The following is a 14,189-nucleotide window of genomic DNA, read 5'->3' on the forward strand; positions in this document are numbered from 1 at the left end:
TCAGACAGTTTCATAGGTGAAGTTTACAAAACATTTAAAGATGAGTTAACACCTATCCTTCCCAAACTATTCCAAAAAACTGTAGAGGAAGGAACACTTCCAAACTCATTCTATGAGGTCAGTCTTACCCTGACACAAAAACTAGGCAAAGACACCACACACACAAAAAAGGAAACTACAGGACAGAATCACTGATTAAAAATGATGTAAAAATTCTCAACAAAATAATAGCAAACCAAAATCAACAATACAGTAAAAGGATCATATACCATGATCAAGTGGGATTTAATCCATGGATATAAGGATGGCTTAATATCCACAAATCAATCAATGTGATACACCACATTAACAAAATGAAGAATAAAAATCATATGATCATCTCAATAGATGCAGAAAAAGCTTTTCACAAAATTCAACATCCATTTGTAAAAATCTCAACAAACTGGGTATAAAGGGAATATACCTCAACATAAAAAAGACCATATACACCCCACAACTGACATCATATTCAATGGTGAAAAGCTAAAAGCATTTACTATAAGATCAGAAATAATACATGGATACCCACTGTTGCCACTATTATTCAACATAGTATTGGAAGTTCTAGCAAGAGCAATTAAACAAGAAAAAGAAGTAAATGTAATCCAAATTATAAAGGAAGAAGTTGCAAATGATATGATACTGTGTATAGAAAATCCTAAAGACACCACCAAAAACTATTATAACTAATATAGGAATTCAGTAAAGTTACAGGATAGAAAATTAATATACAGAAACCTGCTGTTTGTATACACTAACAATAAACAATCAGAAAGAGAAATTAAGAAAACAATCCCATTTACAATTGCATCAAAAAAGAATAAAGTACCTAAAAGTATATCTAACCAAGGTGGTAAAAGAACTGTCCCCTGAAAACTATAAGACTGATGAATGAAATTGAAGATGACACACACAAAAAAAATTGTAAAGATAATACTGTGCTCATAGGTTGGAAGAATTAATATTGTTAAAATGATCAGACTACCAAAGGCAATCTACAAATTCAGTCTTTATCAAAGACTCAATGGCATATTTCATAGAATTAGAACAAGTAATTCTAAAATTTGTATGGAAGCACAAAAGACCCAGAATAGCCAAAAAATCTTGAGAAAGAAGAAGAAAGCTGAGGGTATCATGCTGCCTGATTTCAAACTATATTACAAAGCTGTAATAATCAAAACAGTCTTGTACTGGCACAAAATGACACATATAGATCAATGAAACAGAATAGAGAACCCAAGACCTCACACTTACATGATCAAGTAATCTACAATGAAGGAAGGAAGACTATATAATGGGGAAAAGATAGACTCTTCAATAAATGATGTTGGGAAAATTGAACAGCTAAATACAAAAGAATCAATCTAGATTACTTTCTCACATCATATACAAAAATAAACTCAAAATGATTTAAAGATTCAAATGTAAGACCTGAAACTATAAAACTCCTAGAAGAGAACATAGGCAGTACATTCTTTGACATCAGCCTTAGCAATATTTTTTTGGATGTCTCCTCAGGCAACAGAAATAAAAGCAAAAATAAACAAATGGAACTACCCCAAATTAAAAAACAAGGAAACAAGCAAAAAGGAAGCTTACTGATGGGAGAAGATATTTGCAAATATATGTCTGATAAGGGGTTTATATCCAAAACATATAAAGGACTCATACAACTCAATATCGATAAACAAACAACCCAACTAAAAAATAGGCGGGGGACCCAAAAAGGCATTTTTCCAAAGAAGACAAACAGATGTCCAACAGACACATGAAAAGATGCTCAACATCACTTATAATCAGGAAAATGCAAATCAAAACTACAATGAAATACCACCTCACACCTGTCAGAATGGCTGTCATCAAAAAGATAACAAATAACAAGTGTTGGCCAGGTTGTGAAGAAAAGGGAATCCACATGAAATGTTGTTGGGAATATAAATTGGTGCAGCTACTATAGAAAACATTATGGAGGGTCCCCCCAAAATTAAAAATATAATTACCATTTGATCCAGTAATTTCACTTCTGGGTATTCACTTGGAGAAAACAAAAACACTAATTCAAAAAGATATATTCACACTAATGTTCATTGCCACATTATTTGCAATAGCTAAGATATGGAAGCAACCTAAGCGTCCATCAACAGATGAATGGATAAAGAAGATCTGGTATGTATATACAATGGAATATTACTCAGCCACAAAAGAGAATGAAATCTTGCCACTTGTCACAACATGAGTGGGTCTAGAAGGTTTATGCTAAGTGAAATAAATCAGACAGAGAAAGACAAATACCTCATGATCTCACTTATATGTGGAGTCTAAAAAGCAAAACAAAGAAAACAAAATAAAAACAGACTTATAGATATAGAGAGCATATGGGTAGTTGCCAGAGGAAGGCAGGGTGGGAGGTAGGGAGCAAAAGAGTTTCAGCAAAAGTGATTAAGAGGTATATACCTCCAGTTATATAATAAATAAGTCACAGGGATGTGATATACAGCATAAGTAATATGGTCAATAATACTGTAATAACTTTCCATGGGACAAATGGACTAGACTAATCATGGTGATCATTTCATAATGTATACATATATCAAATCATTATACAGTACAACTGAAACTAATTTAATATTGTATGTGAACTATATTTCAATTTAAAAAAAAGATAAAATACACCATGATCAAGTGGTATTTATTTGAGCAATATAATGTTGGTTCAATATTAGGGAATCCATTCATATAATATACCACATAATAGATTTAAGAAGAAAAAAATCATATACTTGTCTCTATATATGCTGAAAAAGCCTATAACAATATTCAACACTTTTTCAGATTTCTATTCAAAACACAAAATTATAAAACAATAAATAATTTCTTAACATAATAACATATATAGACTTTATTTTTAAGGCCAGCATCTTAATTGAGATGCTAATGGCATTTTGAGTAAGCTTAAGAAAAACACAAGAATGCCCACTGTTTCCACTATTATTTAACATTATAATAGAGTATAACCTAATGCAATTGAACAAGAGAAATCACAAATTATATGAATTTGTAAAGAAGTAAAAATATCTCTAGAAAATACCAGAGAATCAATGAACAATAAAATGAATTTAAATAATGAACTCAATAAGGTATCAAGATATATATAAAAATCAATAGCTTTCATAGACACAAACAATAACTAACTAGATGGCATAATGATAAAGAAAGCCTCATTTGTAGTAGCAACAAAGATGATTAAATACATAGGAATAAACATGACAAAAATGTGCAAAACCTACGAGAGGAAACACTCCTGAAAGACACAGAACTATGGTTGAACAAAAGGTAAAACATCCCTGTTACTGGATAGGACAACTCAACATCATAAATATGTCAGTTTAACACAATCCCAATAAAAATATCAACCAACTTTTTTATGGAGCTAGACAAGGTGATGCTAAACTGTATAAGGAAAAACAAACATATAGGAATAGGAGGAGCATACTAAGAAATAAAAACTACAAAGGTGGATTACTGCTGCAAGATATTAAACCATACTATAAGTCTCCATCTCTAAAACAGGGTGGTACTGCCATGAGGATTTTATGTATAGACTAATAGAATAGAATAGAAAGTCCTGAGCTAGATCTAAATAAAGATGGATATAATGAGGGTTGCATCTTAAAACATGGAAACAAAGATGAGCTTCTTAATAAATGTCGCTGGCATAACTGGCAAGCCATGTAGAAAAAAGATAAATTTAGATCCATATCTCATGCCACACACAAGAATAAACTCCACACTGATCATGAAACTAAATGTAAAAGAAAAATTATATATAAACAAATATATAATAGAAAATAATGTAATAAATTAATGTGGAAAAATATGGTGAATTCCTCTGTAAACTCAGTGTAGGAAAAAGATTTCTAATGCTGACTCAAAATCTGGGGGCAAGAAAAGAAAGAATTCATCAATTTGACTATATAAATTTTTTTAATGGCATGGTAAAATAAAGTTAAAGAAAAACTGTCAAATTAGAAGAAAACATTTGCAGCATATATCACAGATAAAAGACTAATATCCATAATACACAAAGAACCCATAAAATTTGAGAGGTAAAGGACCAAAACTGTGATAGAAAAATGGGAAAGATATATGAACAGACAATTCACAAAACTGATATAAATGGTCTTAAACATATGAAAAAGTGTCAAATCTTTCATAATTTAAGAAACACAAATTACCCTTGTAATATAATTTCTCACCTACCTGATTGGCTAAAATTGAAAAGCCTCACAACACATTCTGTTGGTGAGGCTGAGGGAACTCTCACACATTTCCATGGGAATGCAAACTGCTACAACTCCTTTGGAAGGGAATTTGACAATATCTAAAAAATGTACATATGCACTGACTTTTTGGATCCAGGAATTCCATTCTAAGGCTTCACCTTGAACAGATACCAATAACATTATGAAAGTTCATGTGCACATACGTAGCAGCATTGTTTACAATTGCAAAATATTGGAATCAACCAAAATGCTTAAATATAGATGTGTTGAATCACTATGATATATCCATATAATTAAGTACTATGAAATGAAATGAAATGCAATGAAAAAGCATGAAGGACATTTCTATGAGCTGACATGGGATGATTTCTAGGATATGTTGCAAAATAAAGTAAAATACAAAAGAATACTACCTTTCATATGACAAAATGTGGCAAATAAGAAAACACACATGTATCTTCTCATTGTGCAATGAGAAAAACTAGAAGTATAAACCTGGAATGAATGAGATGGGTTACCCCCAGAAGGTGAGTGAGACTAGGATAGAAATGATGAGGATATGGGGGGTGAAGTGTGAGGAGACTGAAATTCTATGAGTGTGCCTTCTTTTAAAATGCCCTCTTGATATAATCATAATTAAAATCAACAAATGTCAGATTCAATTATTTATTTTAATCACAAAATTATTACCTAGCATAATGTTTGCTATTTCTTAGGTTTCGGATTCCTGAACTAATATAGGCATATTTCATTTTATTGTACTTTGCAAATACTTTGCAAATACTGTGTTTCTTTTAAAAATTGAAGATAATGTGGCAACCCTACATCAAGCAAGTCTGTGCCATTTTTACAACAGCATTTGCTCAATTCGTGTTCGTGTAGCTCAATTACCAAAATCACATTTTGGTAATTCTCTCAATATTTCAAAAATTGTCATTATTATTAAATTTGTTATGGCGATCTGTGATCAGTGATCTTTGATGTTACTGTCACAAGCCTCTGAAGGTTCAGGTGATGGTTAGCGTTTTTTAAGCAATAAAGTATTTAATTAAGGTATGTACATTGCTTTTCTAGACATAATACTATTTAATACTTAATAGATTATAATATGCTGTAAACATAACCTATATTTGTACTTGGAAACCAAAAACTTTGTGACTTGTTTAATTGCAATATTCACTTGAGGACCTGGATCCAAAAGATCCAACAGACCATACGGTTTTGGTTGACAACAGACAGATGGCTTTGGAGGTCAAATAAAGTCCATCCATTTGTTTAAAAATTGGCTAAAATATAGGTCACATGTCCAGGATCAGAGCTAATGACAAAGGAAAGCAGATGCTTGATGACGTTACAAGACAAAATATGTTAACTCTGGATCAGATCTTACATGTAATAAAAGGCCATGAAAACCAAACTATTTTTACTATCTTTGATAATATCCTGTTTTAATCTTGTGATTCTATGGAGTTTCATTCTGGGAAATGAAACATTTATTTTTATGTTGCTAGAATTGTGGCATTTACATTTATATTTTATTATCATTTAAATTCTTAATCCAGGAAGCAACCTAAATGCCTATTTACAGACGAATAGATAAAGAAGATGTGGTACATGTATACAGTGGAATATAACTCAGCCATAAAAAGGAAAGAAATTAGGTCATTTGTAGAGACGTGGATGGACCTAGAGACTGTCATACAGAGTGAAGTAAGCCAGAAAGAGAAAAACAAATATCGTATATTAATGCATATATGTGCAATATACAAAAATGGTTCAGATGAACCAGTTTGCAAAGTAGAAATAGAGACACAGATGTAGAGAACAAATGTACGGAAACCAAGGGGGGAAAGTGGCAGCAGGGGGGTGGTGGTGTGATGAATTGGGAGATTGGGATTGACATATATATACTAATATGTATAAAGTGGATAACTAATAAGAACCTGCTGTATAAAAAAATAAATTAAATAAAATTCAAAAAATAAATAAATTCTTAATCCAAATTGTCTATATAATAACAAAATACCTGGTAATTGTTTAAAACTCACAGAAAATAGTTAAAATGAGAATAAGCAGAGGTTGCTGGATCTTATTGCTAATTATATATGCTCTTAGACTTTTAAAAAATACTAATATATACCTAAAACTACTTTCTCCATGCTAAATGGGATAAGAGAAGGTCCAAACCTAGGAAAAATCATAAATTCAAAGAGAAATATGAATGGAAAACAATGGGACCAGAAGAAGTAGTGATAATATCTTTGCTGTGTTAACACAGAGATTTTTATTTTAAGTGAACATAAATTAAGGAAAATCTATACCAAATCTATGGCAACATATCCAAATCTGAATCACCAGTTCACATGGCTGATTATTTCTGAGATGGACACAGATAATAGATTCATGAGGGGGACTCACATAGGCCAAGCTAGGAGGAAAAGGCCACTAACCTTGCTTTTGCGAGTCTCAGACATAGGCTGACATCATTCATGTCATGTTAAAAATGAATAGCAAATGTTGTAAGGTACCCAGGCAACAGGTTTGTATTTCATGAAAGCACAGACTCAGCCACAGAATATATCTATTGGCCCTCTAGTCTGATAATCTCCTAGGTAAAGCTACCACTCAGATGATCTGTTTTCTGAGGAACTGTGAATGCTGGAGTTCTTTGTCTTACATCCTTAATTCTTCCATCCTTTTTGCATAGCTAGAAGGCAATGTAACTCTAAGAATTTTAATGTTTCTTTCCCTCTAGGTTATATTTTTCTTCCTACCGTCCAATTACAGGCAATCATCAACTATTTTTCTCTCTTCTTGTAATTTACACCATCTTTGACCTTGTAAATAATGTAATACTGTAAAATAGAGCCTCTAGCAACCCAGAAAACAGCCACCAAGGAAGTTAATGTATACCTAAGCCAGTTTAAAATGGCTATCAAGTAGGCAACCCATGTCTAATAGTCAGTACTTGTCTACATTTATTTTATTTTCACTTCTGAGTTATCTAATTTTGACAACTGATTAGAAACAGTAAATTACATGGTCTGATTTTTTTAATCTTCTAAATTTATTTATTTATTTATTTTTTGGCTGTGTTGGGTCTTTGTTGCTGTGTGAGGGCTTTCTCTAGTTGCAGCGAGTGGGGGCTACTCTTCATTGCAGTGCCTGAGCCTCTCATTGCGGCAGTTTCTCTTGTTACAGAGCATGGGCTGTAGGCATGTGGGCTACAGTAGTTGTGGCATGTGGGCTCAGTAGTTGTGGCTCATGGGCTCTAGAGTGCAGGCTCAGTAGTTGAGTCACATGGGCTTAGTTGCTCTGTGGCATGTGGGATCTTCCCAGGCAAGGGCTCGAACCTGTGACCCCTGCATTGGCAGGTGGATTCTTAACCACTACATGACCAGGGAAGCCCCCATAGTCTGATATTTTGAAGAAACAGATAGACTAGAGCAGATCTGGCAACAACAAACATGCTTGATGCTGAAAGGGGCAAAGACTGGTACAGATCTGAATACCAAACCCTCACACCAGCAAGTCTATGGCACAAACTAAATACCATTTTTTAACTGATGTATACAGTAAAATCATAAGATCTGAAAATTGGGAAGGATCCTAGCAATCTAGTCATATCTCCTTCCCATTGTAGGAATTTCTCCTACATTATCCTACGGTGATGATCTGATCACTGTGTGAATACAAGGACTACATCATTGCCTTACAAGGAAGCCCATTCCTTTTTAAAAAAACATTTTTTAGAAAGCTCATTCTTGAAAAGTCAAGAACTCCTTCCCTGTAACTTCTATTTATTGATTTTAATTCATTTATTCAACCGGCACTTATAAAGTAATTACTCTGTTTAATAGACACTATTTTCATAAAGATAAAACACATCTGCCCTTTATCCATGTAGAGAGACAAACCCATGAACAAGAATAAAAATAAAGCAACAGAGTAAGTGGCCAAGACAGGGGAGTAGGGAGACCCTGAGCTCACCTCCTCCCACAGGCACATCCAAAATTACAACTATATACAGAGAAACTATTGATGAGAAAGACTGGAAGACTAGCAGAAAAGATCTTCTACAATTAAAAATATAATGAAGGAACCACAATGAGATGAGTAGATGGGTGGAAACACAGTATAGTTGAGACTCACACCCCTAGTAGGTGACCCACAAACAGGAGGATAATTACAATTGCAGAGGTTCTCCATAAGGAGTGAGGGGTCTCAGCCCCACATCATGTTCCCTAGCCTAGAGGTCCTGCGGTGGAAAGAAGAGCACCCAGAATGTTTGGCTTTGAAGGCCATGGGGGCTTATTTTGGGGAGAGCCAGAGGACTGTATAACTCCACTCTTAAAGAGCACACACAAAATCTCACACACTCTGGAACCTAGGGCAGAAGCAGTTATTTGAAAGAAGCCTGGGTTAGACACATTTGCTTACCCTGGAGAGCTTCCTGTAGAGGCAGGAGGTAACTGGGACTCATCCTGGAGACATAGACACTGGTTGCAGTCACTTTAGGGAGCTCATTCTGCCATGAGGACACTGGTGCTGGCAAAGGACATTTTGGATTCCTCCATCTAGCTTATTAGCACTGGGACCCAGGCCCACCCACCAGCCTGCAGGCACCAGTACTAAGATGCCTGAGGCCAAGCAGCTAATCAGGCAGGGACACAGCCCCAACCACCAGCAGCACTGCTGCATTAAGACTATCTGAGCCCATAGCCACCGTTGGACAGGTCCTACCCACCAGACGGCTGACACACCAGTGCAACCATACTAGCCTGAGGCCACACCCCCCATGCCTCGCAGCCAGAAATAGGGACCCAGCGCCACCCACTAGTAGACCAAGATCAACTCTGAAAAACTCAGGGTCCTGAAGCCAGAGACCCTGGGACACATCTCTGCCCACCAGTGGGCAGGAACCAGCCCTAGGACCCACTGAGCTCTGGCACCACCCATTAGTGGGCCAGTACACCAATGCCAGATATCCAGGGCCCTGCAGCCAGGGACTCTGGGACCAAGCTCCACCCACCAGTGGGCCCACACTAGCAAACCACCAGTGGGTGGACACCAGCCCAAGGACAACTGTGACCCTGCATCTTGTGATGTCATGATGCAGCTCACCCACCAGCAGACCAATGCCAGCACCGAGACACCTTGGGCACCTCAGTGAGCCACCCCAGGAACCTGCCCCACCCACCAGAAGGTTGACACCAGTTTTGGACCCCCCAGAACCCCAGCCAACTGTGTCAGGAGCAGGTCCTGTCCAGCAGTGAGAAAACTCCAGCTCTGGGACCCTTAGGGCCCTGTAGCCAGAGACCCCAGGACCTGGCTTCACCCACCAATGAACTAGCACTAGCCACTGGACCCCCAGGGACCAGGCCCCACCTACCAGCAGGCTGACACCAGCTTTGGGAAACCCCAGACACTGCATCCAGCCACATCAGGAACTGACCCCACCCACTAGCAGGGCAACACTATATCCAAGATTATTGGGCCCACAACCACCCACCCCGGAACCCAGCTCCACATACCAGTAGGCCTGCACTAGCCCTGGAACCACCTAGGGCTTTGCAAACAGCCACATCATTACCAGGCCCTGCCCACCTGCAGAAGGCAGCTTTCCCAAAAGGCAGGGCCTAGCAACCAAACTGGACAGACCACCTACAGTAGTCAGCCTGCAAAAACAGAAGGATGCATACAGCCCAATAGGGGGCACACCTAACAATATATAGAACTGGTGATCAGAGAGTAGTGTGCTGCTGGGACAGATAGGACATCTTCTACAAAAAGCAACTTCTCCGAGGTCAGGAAACATAGCCAACCTACCAAATACATAGAAATAAAAAGAACAAATTAGGCAAATAGAGGTAACAGAGGAATATATTCCAAATGAAAGAACAATAGAAAAAACAACAAAGTGAAGTGGAGATATGCAACCTCCCCAATAAAGCTTAAAGGTAATGATCATAAAGATTCTCAGACAACTCAAGAGAAGATTGGATGAACAGAGTAAGAAGGTAGAAGATTTTTAGCAAAGAGTTAGAAAATATAAAGAAGAGCCAAACAGAGATGAAGAATACAGTAACTGAAATAAAAAAAAAACACACTAGAAGGAATCAACAGTAATTAGAAGAATGGATTCGGTAGCTGGATGACAGAGTAGTGAGATTCACTGAAAGTGAGCAGAAAAAAGAATAAAAAGAAATGAGGACAGTTAAAGAGACCTCTGCGACAACATCAAGCATACTAACATTCACATTTTAAGGGTCCCAGAAGAAGAGAGAAAGGGGCAGAGAACTTATTTGAAGAAATAAGGGCTGAAAATATCCCTAACCTGGAAAAGGAAACAGACATCCAGGTCCAGGAAACACAGAGAGTTCCAAACAAGATGAACCAAAATAGGTTCACACAAAGGCACATTAAAATAACAATGTCAAAAATTAAACATAAAGAGAAAATATTAAAATAAGCAAGGGAAAGGAAACTAGTTACGTAAAAGAGACTTCCCATAAGGCTATCAGCTGACTTTTTGGAAGAAACTATACAAACCACAGGGAGTGGCATGATAAATTAAAGTGATGAAGGAGAAAACCCTACAACCAAGAATACTCTACCCGGCAAGACTGTCATTCAGATTTGATGAAGAGATGAAAAGTTTTAAAGACAGGCAAAAACTGAAAGAGTTAAACACCACCAAAATAGCTTTACAAGAAATGTTAAAGGGACTTCCCCAAGTGAAAAAGACAACTAGATATATAAAAATTGAGACAGAAAAAAATCTCATTGGTAAAGGAAAATACATAATGAAGGTAGTAAATCAACCACATATAAATCTAGTTGGGAGGTTTAAAGACCAAAGTAGTAAAATCATCTAAACCACCATAAGTAGTTAAGGGATATTTTTTAAAAGTTGTAAAATATGAAACATTAAATGTGGGGTGGGAGAGGCAGGACTGTTAGAATGCATTTGAACTTAAGAAATGAACAACCCCAAATAATCACATATACATAGAGAGATTTCTATACATAAACCTCATAGTAACCAAAAACCAAAAACCTATAATAGATACACACTCAATAGAAGAGAAAGGAATCCAAAGATAACACTAATGATAGTTATCAGATCACAAAGGAAGAGAACAAAAGAAGAATAAAGGAGCAAAAAACAACCACAAAATGATCAGAAAACAATTAACAAAATGGCACTAAGTAGATAAATATTAATAATTACTTTGAAAGTTAATGGACTGAATGCTCCAATCAAAAATCCACTCCACATAGAGTCACTGAATGGATAAAAAAAACAAGACCCATATATATGCTGTCTACAAAAGACTCACTTCAGAAATAAAGACACCTGCAAACTGAAAGTGAGGTGCTGGGAAAAGTTATTCCATGAAAATGATAATGAAAAGAAAGATGAGGTATCAGTATTTATATGAGACAAAATAGACTTTAAAACAAAGACTGTAATAAGAGACAAAAAAGAACATTACATAATGATAAAAGGATCAATCCACAAAGATATAACAATTGTAAATATATATGTACTCAACATAGGAACAACTAAATACATAGAGCCAATATTAACAGACATAAAGAAAGAAATTGACAATAACACAATAATAGTGGGAGACTTTAACATCCCATTTAAATCAATGAATAGATCATCCAGACAGAAAATCAAAGAGTGGCCTTAAATGATGCATTATACCAAATGGACTTACTAGTCATATATAGAACATTCTATCCAAAAGCTGATGAATATACATTCTTTTCAAGTGTACATTGAACTATATTCAGGATAGATCCCGTGCTAGACCACAAAGCAAGTTTCTGTAAATTTAAGAAAACAGAAATCATTTTAAGCATCATTTCCGACCACAACACTTTGAGACTAGAAATTAATTACAAGAAAAAAAACTGCAAAAACACAAACTCATGGAAGCTAAACAGTATGCTACTAAACAAAATTTTTAAATCAAATAGGAAAAAATCAAAATTGAAATAAAAAAAATCAGAAGATTAATGGAAATGAAAAGACAAGGATGCAAAATTCTATGGGAAGCAGAAAAGGCAGTGCTAAGGGGGACTTTAGAGTGATACAAGCTTACCTCTGGAAACAAGAAAAATCTCAAATAAACAACCTAACCTGATACCTAAAGGAACCAGAAAAAGAAGAACAAACAAAACACAAAGTCATCAGAAGGAAAAACATTATAAAGATCAGAGAGGGTATAAATTAAATGGAGACTAAAAATAAATAAATAAATAAATAAAAAGGTCAATGAAACCAAAAGCTTGTTCTTTGAAAAGATAAAGGATCATAAAAGATTACTAAGAAAAACTATATGCCAATAAAATGGACAACCAAGAAGAAATGGACAAATTCGTAGAAATGTACACTTTCCCGAGATTGTACCAAGAAGAAATAGAAAATACAAATAGATCAAATACCAGTAATGAAATTGAATCCATTAAAACAAACAAACAAACTACCAACAAACAAAAGTCCAGGACCAAACAGCTTCACAGGTGAATTCTAGCAAACATTTAGAGAAGAGTTAACATTTATCCTTCTCAAACTACCCCAAAAACTTGCAGAGGAAATAATGCTTTCAAATTCATTGCAATCTGTATCAAAATCCCAATGGCATGCATTTTTCACAGAACTAGAGCAAATGATCCTAAAATTTATATGGAACCACAAAAGGCCTCTAATAGCCAAAGCAATCTTGAGAAAAAAGAACAAAGTTGGAGGTATCACACTCCCAATTTCAAACTATACTACGAAGCTACAGTAATCAAAACAGTATGTTGCTGGCACAAAAACAGACACATAGATTAATGGAACAGAATAGAGAACCCAGAAATGAACCCACACTTATATGGCTAATTAACCTACAACAAAGGAAGCAGGAATATACAATGGGGAAAAGACAGCCTCTTCAATAATTGTGGTTGGGAAAACTGGACAGCTACAAGCAAAAGAATCAAACTGGACTACTCTCTCACACTATGCACAAAAATTAACTCAAAATAGATTAAAGACTTAAATGTAAGACCTGAAACCATAAAACTCTAGAAACAGGCATTATGTTCTTTGGTTCTGTTTTTTTTTTTAATTAAAACAAAATTCAGGTAGTATGCTCTTTGACATTGGCCTTAGTAATACTTTTATTGGATATGTTTCCTCAGACAAGGGAAACAAAAGCAAAAACAAACAAGTGGGATTCATCAAACTAAAAAGTTTTGTACAGCGAAGGAATCTATGAACAAAACAAAAAGGTCACCTACTGAATGGGAGAAGATATTGCAAACAGTATATCTGATAATGGTTTAATATCCAAAAAAATATTAAAAACTCCTAGAACTCAACATCAAAAAAAATACAACCCAACTAAAAAATGGGAGAGGATCTGAACAGACATTTTTTCCAAAGAAGACATACATTTGGTCAAAAGGCACGTGAAAAGATGCTCAACATCATTAATCATAAGGGAAATGCAAATCAAAACCACAATGAAATATCACCTCACACCTGTCAGAATGGTTATTATCAAAAAGACAACAAATAACCAGTGCTGGTGAGGATGTAGAGAAAAGGGAACCCTGGTGCACTATTTGTGGGAATGTAAATAAGTGCAGCCACTATGGAATACATTAGGGAGAGTCCTCAAAAAATTACAAATAGAAATACAATATTATCCAGCACTTCTACTCCTGGGTATTTATTCAAAGAAAATGAAAACACTAATTAGAAAAGATATATGCACCCCTATGTTTATTGCAGCATTATTTATAATAGCCAAGATATGGAAGCAACCTAAATGCCCATCAGTAGAAGAATGAATAAAGAAGATG

The 14,189-nt window shown here is 35.5% G+C and overlaps 1 protein-coding gene across 1 annotated transcript in view; it reads right to left on the bottom strand.

Moving 5' to 3' along the window:
• The window catches only part of SLC26A7 (solute carrier family 26 member 7), a 186,297-nt gene that overhangs the window by 125,178 nt on the left and 46,930 nt on the right, over positions 1-14,189 (bottom strand). The gene's annotated exons all lie outside the window — the stretch shown is intronic.

Source organism: Delphinapterus leucas, chromosome 17 (assembly GCF_059928025.1).
Source record: "Delphinapterus leucas isolate spDelLeu-1000000601 "Yukka" chromosome 17, BTC_Dleu_Yukka2, whole genome shotgun sequence".
NCBI lineage: Eukaryota > Metazoa > Chordata > Mammalia > Artiodactyla > Monodontidae > Delphinapterus > Delphinapterus leucas.